Source organism: Leucopleurus acutus, assembly GCF_964270905.1.
Source record: "Leucopleurus acutus genome assembly, chromosome: 14".
Classification (NCBI taxonomy): domain Eukaryota; kingdom Metazoa; phylum Chordata; class Mammalia; order Artiodactyla; family Delphinidae; genus Leucopleurus; species Leucopleurus acutus.
In genome coordinates, this window is record NC_139156.1 from 66,317,722 (window position 1) to 66,333,877 (window position 16,156).

A 16,156-nucleotide genomic window follows, 5' to 3' on the forward strand; every position below is an offset into this window, starting at 1 on the left:
ATAGCTAGTGGTGATTTCATCTAACTCTGCAGTGGAGCTTCTGATCAGTGGACTCTTTTTTGCTGGTGTCATTTTTAAGAGAGGAGGGCTCTTCCTAATTTTTCTCTGGACAAAAAGTATTAATCAACTAATGTGACCATACTCCTGGAATATCTTTTAGCAGCTTTGGAATTGCTGATATTCCTCTTTCATTATTGAGTGTTCAGCATTCATTCATGATTCTAATCAACCTGTTGTGACTTATACTACTTATATAACAATTATATTATTTATTCACTTGTTCACAGAAGAAGCAAGGGAAGCTTCTTGCTATACTCCTTGAGAAAGTTGCACACATTCTGCAGTGCCATTCAAATTATTTGAGAATCAACATCCTGAGATAAAACTGACAAAGCAGTTGGGTTTCCTCCTAATTCAATGATGATGCCTTTAGTAGTCACTTCTCCTTTTTTCTTTGTTACTCATATTTAGTACTTCAACCTAAATCCAGAGCAGAATCACAATTCCCTTTTGTAAGAACTATTTTATTCAATATTTATATTGTATTCATTTATTTTAATGTCTAGAGAGATCATGTTAATATTCATAGGGTGACTGATGACTGAGCAGGTGAAGTGCAGTTTAGGTTAAATGATCCTTTGTAGTGATTTGAAGGAAACCGCAGGGTATGACGTTTGTATTGAAGCTCAACTCCTCTCTGGCAAGCCTCCAGAATCCTGACACGTGTTTTCTGCCCAAAGTTATTCACTCCACAGAAAATAGTAACAAATTTGCCTGAAAATCTTGGCATACCAATATCTGTAAGGGATGTATAAAATTAAGGCTCAATAAAATTTCAGAAGTAGAATATTTGTGAGGTACAATTGTCAGGGCTGTGAAGTTTTCGCTCTTGCTTGATTCTTCCTTCCTTAGAAAATCGTTGGTTATAAAAGACGTTTCCCAGAATCACTGTGCAAATGTGAAAGAAAATGAGTAATAATAAGAAGTAAAAATAAAAGTCAAATAGTTTGCACCTTTATTCTTTAATCTACATTCATTTCTTCAATTCTTTCTGTCTCCCTTAATAATCTAAAGCCGAATTAAGAGCTTTCTCATAGAACTCCAGTGGTTCTCACTCCTTTATTTCCACAGTTTTTAGTGTTAATTTCTAACATGGACACAGGAACATAGGATTTGACTGTTCTGCCCTTACCTGGTTACAAGAATAGGCTTGTATCAGAGTGGTCATTCCAGTTCTTCCTTGCAGCCTGGTAAATATAATGACGTGACTTTGGTGGAAGTTCTTGTTGCATCTTTAGTCCCAAATGTCATTCATTTTGTGGTGGCTTTATACATGCCAAGAATCTGGAAAAGATCTGAAACAAATATGCAAACAAAACCAATAAAACAGAACAAAAAGAAAAACAAATATCAGGATATTAGTATTATAAACTCAAAACAGATGAAATTTTGGCATAAAATAAAGACTAGAAGAGCTCCAGAGGGAATCACTGCCACTATTTCTACAGGGTTAGTCTGTTATGTCATCAAAATATACAGTAAAAGGTGAGACTGGTTCTTCCTCTCGCAAGAAGCTGAGGAAAGGTCAAAAGGGGACTTAAATTAAAAGGTAGGCTTTTGTAAATGTGTGTACTTTCAAGAGGTATTCACTAAAGATTGCCTGAGTTGGGAGTGGAAGTAGTTGAAGAATTTAGTAGTGTTAATAATTAACACTTGTTAAATGAAGTAGAGAATCACCTGGATATAAATACAGCAGAAAGAAAAAAAGATTATAGATATCTTGTTTAAACACAGTTATCATTTTATCTGGCTTGCATAAGTAATTACGTTATTCATATTCCCAGGCAAGTGATTTATTAATTTGGATTAAAATGAGTTAGAATTACTTGCAAGAAATTCTTTGATATTATTGGAATGCTAACATTTGTGACGATCGGAGAATGATTTGATTCCTCTGTTTCATTGGCACATTTTTAGAGATTCCTTAGACTTCAGGTTCATGAGCTATCCGAGGAGAGATTTTCACTACTTTTTCTTTTAAAGCTGAAGAAACTGGGGCACTGGGAATTTCACATACTTTTGGGTAATAAACTGAGGAAGAGGAATAGTATCCAGTTTTCTTCCAAGGTCAAGGTTCTTCTCACTGCACTATGACTCTTGCAATTACACCACAGCCATTTTCGACCTCATAGAGGAGTTGTTTCTTAGCCTTTTGGGGGAGTAAATTTAGAAGATATAAAAGCTATAAATCTGTTTTAGGAGATAAATCTTCTAAACTTCTCTGTGTTATACAATATCCAGATCAATAGTGTATGTCTATCCATACCTTTCCCTTGGCTTTCACATACAGCCTGGAAACATTAGCACAACACGATCTGGCCTGTGGCCTCCAGGATCTAGCTTCACTGTTGTATCTTACTCTCCTTACCCATCAGAGGCTCTACTCAAACTGAACTCTGGAAACTTTTTTTTTTTTTTTTTTGCGGTTCGCTGGCCTCTCACTGTTGTGGCCTCTCCCGTTGCAGAGCACAGGCTCCGGACGCGCAGGCTCAGAGGCCATGGCTCACGGATCCAGCCGCTCCGCGGCACGTGGGATCTTCTCGGACCGGGGCACGAACCCGCGTCCCCTGCATCGGCAGGCGGACTCTCAACCACTGTGCCACCAGGGAAACCCTCTTTTTTTTTTTTTTAACATCTTTTATGGAGTATAATTGCTTTACAATGGTGTTAGTTTCTGCTTTATAACAAAGTGAATCAGCTATACATATACATATATTCCCATATCTCTTCCCTCTTGCATCTCTCTCCCTCCCACCCTCCCTATCCCAGCCCTCTAGATGGTCACAAAACACCGAGCTGCTCTCCCTGTGCTATGCGGCTGCTTCCCACTAGCTATCAGTTTTACATTTGGTAGTGTATATGTGTACATGCCACTCTACTTTATCACAGCTTACGTTTCCCCCTCCCCATGTCCTCAAGTCCATCCTCTAGTAGGTCTGCGTCTTTATTCCAATCCTGCCCCTAGGTTCTTCATGACCATTTTTGTGTGTATGTGTGATTCCATATATATTTGTTAGCATACAGTATTTGTTTTTCTCTTTCTGACTTACTTCACTCTGTATGACAGACTCTAGGTCCATCCACCTCACTACAAACAACTCAATTTCGTTTCTTTTTATGGTTGAGTAATATTCCATTGTATATATGTGCCACATCTTCTTTATCCGTTCATCTGTCAATGGACACTTAGGTTGCTTCCATGTCCTGGTTATTGTAAACAGAGCTGCAATGAACATTGTGGTACATGACTCTTTTCAAATTCTGGTTTTCTCAGGGTATATGCCCAGTAGTGGGATTGCTGGGTCATATGGTAGTCCTATTTTTAGTTTTTTAAGGAACCTCCATACTGTTCTCCATAGTAGGTGTATCAATTTACATTCCCACCAGCAGTGCAAGAGTGTTCCCTTTTCTCCACACCCTCTCCAGCATTTATTGTTTGTAGATTTTTTGATGATGGCCATTCTGACTGCTGTGAGATGATATGTCATTGTAGTTTTGATTTACATTTCTCTAATAATTAGTGATGTTGAGCCAAAGATATTCTTTTCTTTTAACCACTTTTATCTTTTCCATCATTTTATTTCCCTAGACTTCCTTGTAGAATACTTTACAAAATCTATTTTGCAGTGTATATACTCTTCATCTGTAATCCATCTTTTAATGGATGTAACCCATCTTTTAATATTTTTATTGTTAAATGTTTTAATAATATTCCTAGAATTTCTGCACTGTTAATTTCCCAACCTGCTTGTTCTTTTAATAATGCATTTTTTCTTTTCTTATAAATGATTTTAATTCCTTCTATGATTTATATAAATACTGTAGACATAATCATTTTATATTCTACTCACATAAGAGTTATTTTAATGGATTTTGAATCCTACCTTTATTTTATCTACTGAATCCCAGGGATGATATACTGATTCTATGTTTTATAATGTTTTGTTAGAAGCTAATTTTTTTTTTTTTTTTTTTTTTGCGGTACGCGGGCCTTTCACTGTCGTGGACTCTCCCGTTGCGGAGAACAGGCTCCGGACGCGCAGGGTCAGCAGCCATGGCTCAAGGGCCCAGCCACTCCGTGGCATGTGGGATCCTCCTGGACCGGGGCACGAACCCGTGTCCCCTGCATCGGCAGGCAGACTCTCAACCACTGCGCCACCAGGGAAGCCCTATAAGCTAATTTTTGATTGGGATTATTTTCCTTTATTTTTTCCAATGAGAATGCATTGTGTTTTGGGTTGTAAGAGTATCTCTTCAGAATGCTTTTATATGTATTTTGATTCTTTCAGAAGCATAGCGTAAATCAAATAATATAATAATTTTGTGGCTTAAGATTCAGGAGCAATGTAGAAGATCTAAACTTGAAATGAAAAACTGTGCTTTTTATAACTAGCCTAAAAGTTATCAACAGTGCAGATTATGCAGCTGTGGGATATGGCCTACAACATCAATGATAACAGAATGAAATAAGGGTAACACTGAATACTCAATACTACATATTTAAATTAGACGTGGTGCCTCAGTAACAAGGTGTGTCTATGCGCATGTGTAGGATTTCATTTTGTGTGTAAGTGCATGTGTATAATGGAATTTGGAAAATCTGAGAGGCTTGAGGGAGCTGGTTGTTCTATAGTAGTGTGTGTATGACAAATTAGGACCTTGAAATTATTACTTTAAAAAAATGGAAACACAGACACCTTTATAGAGGTTTTTATAAAAATTTATTTATTTAATTTATTTATTTTTGGCTGCGTTGGGTCTTCGTTGCTGCACACGGGCTTCCTCTAGTTGCAGTGAGTGGGGGTTACTCTTTGTTGTGGTGCACGGGCTCCTCATTGCGGTGGCTTCTCTTGTTGCGGAGCACGGGCTCTAGGCACACAGGCTTCAGTAGTTGTGGTTCATGGACTTAGTTGCTCCGCGGCATGTGGGATCTTCCCAGACCAGCGCTCAAACCTGTGTCCCCTGCATTGGCAGATGGATTCTTAACCACTGTGCCACAAGGGAAGCCCAAAACACAGAGCCACCTTTAATGCATTAGAAGTATGTAGAAGAGTGACTTGCAAATATTAGTTATTTAATACGTGGTTTCATATTTGTATAGAAAAAGCATGAATACAACTATTTTTTAAGTAAAAATAATTAGGGCAAAAATAATATTTACAAGCGAAAAAGTTAGGCTGTGACTATAATTTTCCAGGCAAAAGATTCACTAAGCTAGTGGTAGTGGAGATAAATATTCAGTTTTATACTCAGGAGATTTTACAGAGGTCGAACTAAGAGGATGACATGAAATTTGGTTGTAAGATTAAAGAAAAGAAAGAGCTTAAAATACTGATTTTTGTTCTTGTTTGTTTGCCAACTTGTGATAAAATCAGATATTAAAGACATTTTGGGGGAGAAAATTAGAGACCAATTGGGGCTTTATATATTTAAAGTTTCTCCAGGAACTTTAAATACATGGAAGACTATAACTTGCTAGAAGTGTATATCATATAGGCAGATGTTAAATTTCTATGAATGGATCATATTTCCAGGATAGCATATGGGTGGGAAAGTAGGAAATTGATAGGGGGAGGCTTAGCAACTGTATGCCTATTTGCACAAATTGAAAAAGAATAGTTCAACTAAGAAGAAACTGTCCAAAATAGAAGAGCTAGGAAAGAGTTATATACTAAAAAACGAGATAGGAGAGTTTTAAAATACAGGGATCTAGATGGAAATGATGAATCTTTTAGATAACTTGAGTAGAAAAGAGATTTAACAAGAGCTATTTGATTTGACATTTAAAAAGATCTTGCTGATATTTATAAAAAGGGTTTCTTCTTGGGTAGAGGGATTGGTGTTTACTGAAGCGGTTTGAAACCTTGGAAGTCCCAGAACTTCTAGATATAAGAGGTTTTATTGCTGCAACTCATCTGGAGCAATTGGCAGGTTTGGGACTACATCATGCAGCACTTTGCATGAGACTGGAAAAACATCAATGTCCTTATTAAATAACAGTGCTGGAAGTATGTACTGCAAGATATTCTTGAGAGGGTGATAAAGTAAACCTTCTCAATTCTTAATTGTGGAAATAGAGGCATTACATCAGATTAAGAAATTATGGGGCTTCCCTGGTGGCGCAGTGGTTGAGAGTCTGCCTGACCATGCAGGGGACACGGGTTCGTGCCCCGGTCCGGGAGGATCCCACATGCCGCGGAGCGGCTGGGCCCGTGAGCCATGGCCGCTGAGCCTGCATGTCCGGAGCCTGTGCTCCGCAACGGGAGAGGCCACAACAGTGAGAGGCCCGCGTACCGCAAAAAACAAAAAACAAACAAACAAAAATTATGATTAAGGTAAAAGGAAGCGTTATGTACATTAATGTACATTAAGTACATTTGTTGCATTAGAAAGTAATAAAGTAAAACTATTTGCGGGCTAAAGGGAAGGAGGCAAAACATCAAGCCCAGGAGTCTAAGACCCACAATGCACGGGGTTACATTAACTCCACATCATGTGCAAATGAACTACAGGGAGCCATTTTAGAGAATTATTCAACTTGATAAAAGGTTATCTAAGATGAAACCACCACATGATCTAAAATAAATCTTCCCCTTAATATACACTACTCACATATGCATGTGCAGACACATACATTTCTTTGGCACAGAGGTGGAAGGTAGTACTGAAACTTCTAGGTGAATGTCAGTGATGGTGCATTGGTCACCTGAAATGGCCACCTTGATCTCTTTAGCACCTGACTCGGCTGTTATTGTACATTGGATCTGAATTAAGTTCTTCTCAAAGTGAGAGGCAGACCCTCTGGACAGAGACCCAGCCTTGTAGTGTTAAGAGAATGAAGACACAGCAGGCACCTCACAGCAGCAGCTGTTCCACTGATCTGTAAAAACAACCGGAGTTTTATAGTTAATGAACTCTAATATTTTGGTGCTGGATAAGATTAATGTACATGAGCTATTCCCACCAATGACTGTAGGTTTTACTTATATGTAAATTAGATAAGATGGGTTGAACAGTTTAAGATGGGGTATCCTTCATTGTATGAAGGCAGCTCTTGGCTGTGTACTGAGGTATAATTTACACATATGACCCCCCTCAACCACATAACCTACACACAAGCACCACAAACACACACTTACCCATCAAAACAGAGAACAATTAATGTTGAAATTAAAGAGAAGAGATAATTAAGGGAGCAAATTTACAGAAGAGTTGGGTAGGAAATGAGATCCAAAGTGTAGATGGAGAACTAAATGTTACAGAGTATAAGGGTAACCGTTTTTTCTGGGAGTTGAAAAATGGAGTAAGTGTTATAAGAGTTAAGTCCAGGTGAGATTATGTGAACCTAAGAGATGCCATATATAATAGTTTGTACTTCTTTGAAGAGGCAGACATAATATCATCAACTAAGAGGGAGGGGTAAGATGGGTGGAGAAAAGTGGATAGTGAGAAGGGTGGAAAAGACTTTGTGGCACAAAGAATGCCAGAAGAACCTGAAAATCGGCAAGTAAAATAATGTTCTTACAAGGTAAGAGGCTATCCATTTATACTAGTGCCAATAAGCATGGTAATGAGATTTTCTCTAACAAAGCTTAGTGGTATAAGGTTAAGAATTAAATTGAGTGGTCACAAGAGGCTAAAGTTCAAGATCTTTATGTGCAGACAGAAGTATTTTAAGTGGATCAAACACCAATTTCATCTGATAAACTGTGCCCAGGATTAATGCAGTTTTCAGCTGTTTCATGAAACACTGATTATATTCCTCTAATGTGCAATGGTGTTTTTGTGGAGAGCCCTGAATTGTTACCTTCTAAACACACAGCAGAAAGAATAACCAGAAATTGACTTTATGTCTAATTATACTAATTTTAAAAATTCTAAACATATCCATTCATCCAGATGATTTTTTTTCTGAAAACTTCATTTAATTCTAAATCTGCATTATAAAATTTGTACATGATTCAAAAATACTTAAGATAAATTCTGCAGCTTCAGATGACTTAATATAATATGAAGTAGAATGATAAACTGCTTTGAGATCAGAAGACCATCTGATTGTAACGTTTTGTCACTATCACTCTTATACAAAGATTTCACTGAGGAAGAAAAATGGAAGTCTCATAGGTGACAGAAAATAGTGTGGTTCCTATTTCCACAGTGTTCTTCAAGAATGTGCTAGAAAAATGCTTTAGAGCAAAAATGCCATATAAGTTAACATGGAGAAGTAAAATATTAGTATATGCTTCAAATAGACTTAGGGTGCACAAGAGAAAATCAGAAAAAAATAATTCTCTAGGAAATTAAGTGAAGGAAAACGTGATTTTCTAAAAAGTTTAAAATACATTCCTGTTTATTTTCACCTAGCTTGTGACTCCCTAAAACTAGACTCATTTTATGCTCTACCCAATCCGACAATTCCTCCATGGTCTTCTGCATCCATTCCTCTTTATCTCTGCATGTGATCTTCCCTCTGCTTGCACATCCTCTGTCTTTCCACCAATTTCTTTGCCAGGGTACACTTTAGGCATCATGGCAAGAGTCACCTCTTCCAAGAAGACTTCCTCATACTGCTTACACGTCTGTCTGAGCACATTTTACAAATCCATGCCCCACGTGAATAATCAATCCCCTGAGGATGGCAACTAAGTCGTTTTCCTGTCTAGATTCCCATGCTTTAGCATATGAAATTTCACATTTTAAATGGTCAATAAGTAATTTGTTGTGTGAATAATTTATAAAAGAAATTCTGCATTAAGTTTTGGAGGGGATATTAAGCATATCTTCTAGAGATATTTCTAGAAATAAATATTTAAATATGTAGATTATCAGTACTTCCCTGGCAGTCCAGTGGTTAAGACTCTGCGCTTCCAATGCAGGGGACACGGGTTTGATCCTGGTCGGGGAACTAAGATCCCACATGCTGTGTGGCACAGCCAATAAATAAATAAATAGATTGTTTTACGCCTTTTATGCTGTTTACGCACACCCAGGTATGCTGCCATCTTTGCTGTTCCGTGAACACACGAAGTGTACGGCACCAGTTGCGATATCTATCTGGACTGTTTTCCTTAGTAGCCTCTTAGCTACTTCCTCCACTCCCCCCAAGTGTTGCTTAAATTTACCTTTCCAGTGAGACCTGCTATGATTCCTGTGTTCAGAGTTCCAGCCACTACCCTCCCCCCATCCCAACACCCCTGTTCTCCCTAAACTTACTCACCACTTTTGTTTTTGTTTTTCTTTTTCTGCAGCATGTATCAGCATCTAACATGCTATAATTTATTTATTTTTGTTATTTTTGTTGCTGTTGAATTCTGTTTCCTCACTAGAAAGTAAGCTCCATAAGGGCTGGTAATTTTTTCACTTAAGTTAACAATTGATCTTGTTAATAAAGAACAGAAGAACATTGCTCATCATCGTTTTATAAGGGTTAAGTCATAACCCATTACAGTTGCCCACCTACAGTGCACTCTGAGAGGAATTCAGGATGAAAAACAGGATGAGGCACTGTGTGCTTTGGGGGGAAAAAAAAAAAAAAACCTTAGATAGTCAGATGCGTCTCTCAGGGAAGAATTTCAATGATCCCAAATTCTTTCATCTTCCCATACATAGAAAAGCCCTAAAATCATTAGCTTGAGATATGTGTTCTTTATGATTAGCAATAATCTTTTACCAAACAGTATACTTGACTGCATGTATTTCCTAGTCAAAAAAATATAAACTGGCCTTTTCCCTACCCTACCTTTTTGGAGCAGTTCCTCAGACCCAACCGAGTGGCTATCTCCTAGGTTACAGTCTTCAGTAAAACCCTGAATGAAACTTAACACACAACTCTTACATTGTGCATTTTTCTTTAGGTTGACAATCTAAATTCTTAGAATCGTGTTTGACATAAAATACACACTCAATAAATATTTATCAGTTGAATATATAGAAGAACCACCCCCGCTTTAACCCCATTAGATTGTATTTTACTCAAATAATTCTTCATTTTATTTTTTTGTTTGACCTTTAGATAATCTGCACAGAGGGTTAGGGAAGGTGACATTCAAGATAGAACCTCACTGAAGTGACTGACACAAGAACTACTTTGATTTAGATGTTTCTTTACTCTCTTAATTCATCTGTTTCTTTCAGACACATCTATACAGAAAATATTTACTTGAACATATTTGATTATTTCCCTTCTACACTACATCCTGTTTAAGAATCTGCAACCACAGCTGTGAAAGTAAATGTTCATTACACCATCCCCGAACAAGATTAATCAAGTATGATTAAGAGAAGTCTTTGATAGCCAAGTGCAAAATATATATTTAAGAACTGGAGCTTTATTATAATAAATATTAGGAATTTTGTGAGATATTGAGTAAATATTACTAACTGTGCTGAAAATAACTGTGTTAGATTTTGTGAGTGAAGCTGGAGGATGTAAAAGCCCATGGATATTTTAGGAAACGTTAACCACCTTGTTTACCATTCAAGTCTTTCAAAAGAGCTAGTTTGAAGTCAATTCAAAAAGGAGTAGGCATTCACTCAGAGAAAATATTCCGCTGATGGTTAGCATAGAAGTCATTTTTACTGCAAACTTGTGGAACTTATAATTCTCATTTTTGTGATTGTGGAAACCACATATAATGACTCTCATTCAAATTTAGCGTAAAACACTGGTTTCAAACTTCTACTTTCTATTCATCTCTGTCACTTTACTTTTTATTTTGAAAGCCAGGTAGACATAAATTGAATTTGGTGGCTAGTGAGGAAATGTTTGTAAATCATAAGAAGAAGCCCAATCTAAATTTAAATCAGTATACCGATATCTTGACTAATAAAACTAGTACATGATATAAATTTCATTTCACAAAGGAGCCAAATTAAAGCAACTGTAGTTAAAATGTGAGTTTCTTTGCATATTCCTTCTTTTTCCAGTGATTGGAGAAGGAAATATTTGTTTCCTTTGAAAAATAAATTTTTTGGAACATTTCATAATTGTTTTGTGATATATTTACTTATGTCAATAATGAATCTTAGTTTGCATTAAAGTTGTAACAGACTTTTTTTCAAACTAAAAGTAAAATCAATGTTAAAAAACTGATAGTTCTGTTCAGTTCAATCAACTTTGAGAAAGAGTGCCATGCAAAGAAAAACTTGGCGTCGATAGTGAGGGTTAAGACATGGGGGCATTACCTTGTTAAAAACAAATGTTCTATTTATCCTAGATTATATAGACAATGGAATGAGCTAATATGATTGCTTACTCTGACACAATGAAAACCAGAGTTTGATAAGGTAAACTTTACCACAGATATGCAGCCTCAAAGACAGTTTTCAAATAAGAATGATCATATGTAAGACCTTGGCTATTAAACCAATCTCTCAAAAGATCTGTTATGAATCCTACTCCAGAAAATGCAATGAAGCAGTTTATGGAAAAAAAAAGAAAAGTCAACTGTTGTTTTAATTCTCTTCTCCCTCAATTTGTCTACCAGTTGGAAACCAAAAGTGATGTGTCTGAAAACTGGTTGTCACCCTGGAGTCAAACTAATATGGGTTCATATTCCTGTTGTTGCAATTTATTATATCTTTACTCTTGAACAGCTCACTTTGGCTATAAGTTTATTCATATGATATATGGAAATGCAACAATACCTAACTTTTAAGGGTGCTCTGAATTTTAATGAGATAATGTTTACAAAGCGCTTGATACAATCCAGCTTTCAGTAAGTAAATCAATATATGTACGTTAGCCATTACTTTGATTATGATGATGACTACAGCAGAACTCTCCTGTTCCTCCCTACCCACTATCCAAAAGAGAGCTCCAGGACCCAGAATGTCACTTTTTTTTTTTTTTTTAAAGGACTATGTCAAACTCAAACCTTTTGAAGAATTTTATTAAAGAAAAAAAATCAGCCAATGTGAGGCAGATTCAACTTTCACTCTAGGGAAAGTCACTAGGATAGCCTGCTTCAACTCGTTGGTTTTGTTCCTCATGCTATTTTGCCAAATTACTCATGGTACCTTTATAATATATTTCTTGATTTTGATACATTATTGTTATTGTTTTTATTTGATACATTATGGTTATTGTTTTGAAGATGGTGCTATCAACCAGGTGTCCCTGAAGAGTTTGTATTAGTACATATTGTTTAGATTTTGTATGGTTATTGAGATTTTTTTTTCCACTTCAGATACCCAGAACTGTTTTTCTGGGAAAATTATCTGCTATGCAGAGCATGACTTAGTTTTCTTTCAAGTACCTTACACCTTACAAAATACTATACCATATTTCATCTTTTTGACATCCTAATATAGGATGTAATGGGTATAAGTGATTCTGCCCCAGCCTTTTCCAGTTCCTATGTCCAGGGACCAAATTAATCACCTTTGATTCCCCTGCAAACATTTGGAAGTTGTCCAATAGATATTGAAATCTGGGTGAAATTATATTTGCATACTCATAATGATAGGTTTTGTGGCATGATTGGATTTGGGACACAGTGAGACAAATATTAAGGATTTCATTCTTTGTACAGATAATCTAATTTTAAAGTCAGTGTTGGGCTTCCCTGTTGGCGCAGTGGTTGAGAGTCCGCCTGCCGATGCAGGGGACACAGGTTCATGCCCCGGTCCGGGAAGATCCCACATGCCGCGGAGCGGCTGGGTCCGTGAGCCATGGCCGCTGAGCCTGCGCGTCCGGAGCCTGTGCTCCGCAACGGGAGAGGCCACAACAGTGAGAGGCCCACGTACCGCAAAAAAAAAAAAAAAAAAAAAAAAAAAATTATAAAGTCAGTGTTATGTCCATGACCATTAAATGCATCCCTATTAAGGCACTTTGCCAGACAATGCCACTGGTCACAAGGTGATTGAATGGGTAAGTATGAGTCTTTCAGCACTTGGGTGTTCTATTGTGTCATTGGTATGCTTGAAGGAATGACTTCATCACTGTGGGAGATTCTTGAAATTTGGAGCATTAAAACAGGCATTGTGAATAGTTTTTATTTTCTTCCTTAAAACCCACTCACTGTCTTCCACAATTTGTAGCATGGGGAGCAGTAGCAAACTATCTCCAGAACTGCAAAAACAGTATATACTGTTGGTTGGACAACCCCGGGTGGCATCTGAAATAAATGGAGAAAAGAAGGAATTGCAATAACCTGTGAATCTGTTACTTAAATGGTAAAAAGGACTGTGCAGTTGTGATTAAATCAAGCATCCTGAGATGGGGAGATTATCCTGGATTATCCAACTGGGCCCAAAGTAATTGCATGGGCCCTTATAAGAAGGAGGTAGGAGGATCAAAGTGATAAGCAGGAGATGTGACAATGGGACCAGATCTTTAAAGTAATGTACTTTAAAGATGGAAGAAGGAGCTACAAGCTAAGAGTATAAGCATCCTCTAGAAGCTGACAAAGGTGAGAAAATAGATTCTTCCATGAAGTCTCTAGAAGGAATGTGACTCTGCCAGAACTTTGATTTTAGAGGACAAATGTGTATTGTTTTAAGCCAGCAAGATTATGGTAATGTATTACGGCATCAATAGGAAACTAATAAACCGGCTTTGAAGAGGAAGAAGGTGGCCATAAAACAGGGAATATGCTAGACTCTAGAAGCTGGGAACAACCCTCTTTGACAGCTAGCAAGAAAATGGGGACTTTGGTCCTTTATCTGCAAAGGACTGAATTCTGCTAATAACCCAGATAAGAAGGACGTTTATTCTTCCCCAGAGCCTTGAGAAAGGAACACAACCCTGCAGACTCCTTGATTTAACCCAATGAGACCCATACTGTACTCTGACCTTTAAAAATATAAGATAAATTTGTGTTGTTCTAAACCAATAATATCAATACACCATTAATCTGCCCCAAACCCTAACAAACAGACAGACAGAGAGACAGAGAAACAGACACGCACACACACATACTCTTTACTAGGTAAATTTCTATTCACTCGTTAAGACTCAACCCAGATATCCTAAACTTCAAGACTTTTCCTGTCTATGACCTCATGTCATGAGTAGCCTTATGGAGGGACCCATGTGACAAGGAACTGAAGCTTCCAGCCAAAAACCCCATGTGTGTGCCTGAAATCAGACCCTCCAACCGTTCAAGGTTTTAGAGACCACAGCATCTGCATAAAGTTTGAATGATTCTCATGAGACACCCTGAATGAGAAAAAAAGCAGCTACAATATTTCTGGATTCTTAACCCTCAGAAACTGTTAGATAATAAATGTTGGTTGTTTTAAGCTATTAAGTTTTATGGTAATTTGTTGTAGCAATAGATAACTAACAAAGCCCCCAAATGTTAAGAGGGACAGTTAGTATCTGGTTAAACCCATCAGCTTTTGAGATTTCCTTGAGTTAAAAATATGTTAGTTGACTTTTCAATGTGATGTTATTTCATTCACCATTCTGTTCAGTGTTTTCTGAACATTTTATATAATCAAATTAAGATACCAAATTATGGAATTTGTTTACCATTGTGTCCTTATATTATCTCAACTAAAACCAAAAGCTAAGTAAAATTCAAATAATCAAAAATGTGAAATAAAAACCAACGTTTTGGGCTTCCCTGGTGGTGCAGTGGTTAAGAATCCACCTGCCAATGCAGGGGACAGGGGTTTGAGCCCTGGTCCGGGAAGATCCCACATACCACGGAACAACTAAGCCCGGGCGCCACAAGTACTGAGCCTGCACTCTAGAGCCCATGAGCCATAACTACTGAAGCCCGCACGCCTAGAGCCCGTGCTCTGCAAGAAGAGAAGCCAGCACAATGAGAAGCCCGTGCACCGCAACGAAGAGTAGCCCCCACTCGCTGCAACTAGAGAAAGCCCACGTGCAGCAACAAAGACACAATTCAGCCAAAAATAAATAAACAAATAAATAAATTTATTAAAAAACGAAACAAACATAAAACAAAACAAAAAATAAAAACCGTTTTGTTGGTTTAAATTCTAGCCACAAATAATTCTACTTTATGGCAAATCATGTTTGTTGTTCTGATAATAAAAATATAAAACTTTCTTGGTAAATCTTAAAACATACATCAATATACAAAGAACAAAATTAAAATTCAGCATTATCTAAAAACCAAGAAATAATCTTCGAAAGCACTTTGCTTTGGCCTCATTCAATCCTTTGAAGTCCTGAGTAGAATAAAGTGTTGAATAAGAAAGAATTCTTTCTCTCTGTCAGAAGGTTTTCAAGCTGGGGTATTGGTCTTCTCCTGCCTCAGACTCAGATTAGAACATACATCATGTTCTCTCAGGACTCCAGCTTACTAACTGCAGAATGTGGACTTCTCAGCCCCTGTAATCACATGAGCCAGTTCCTCATAGAAAATCTTCTGTGTGTGTGCATGTGTGTGTGTGTGTGTGTGTGCGTGTGTATCTCATATTGGTTCCGTTTTTCTGGAGAACCCAAACTAATACAACATTGACATGAGGTGATGTTATCTGAAAAATTTTAATAACTGTTGCTTCATTTTTTATAAGTACATAAACACACCTGAAATTGAAAATAAGTAAAATAAATCTGGAACAACAGTTATTTGATCTAATGAAAAATCGAAATAGTGAAACAGGGAAATTCAGTACTTACTTTTTCATTAAACATGAAGTTTCAATTTTTGAGCTCATTGCAGGCAAAAAATTATATTACAAAAATTAAAAACAATAATTACCCAATAAAATAAATAAAATAGTAGTTGAACCTGTTCAATCCATATTGCACATGAACATAATGTAATTTTCCACATTGCTCATTGATACTGCCAGGTAGCAACCAGCAGCTGCCTGTCTTACAGTTTCCAAAAAAAACAATGGTTTAATTGATTGGTAAACCAAAGGACAGGCAGCATCAAATAGCTACACCTCGTTACTCCCATTTTCATGACCACCCTTAATTGAAATAAGAGTGTTACCTTGAAACGATATTTACATAGATTAGAAATTTAAAGTGAAGATCAAACAAATCTATCTTGTCTAATTTAAATAGTACTATTAATAACAATGACAAAAAGTTAATAATTCATTAATAATAGTAGCTATTTAAACTACTTTAATAACAATAGCATCTTTTCATATAAAATCATATGAA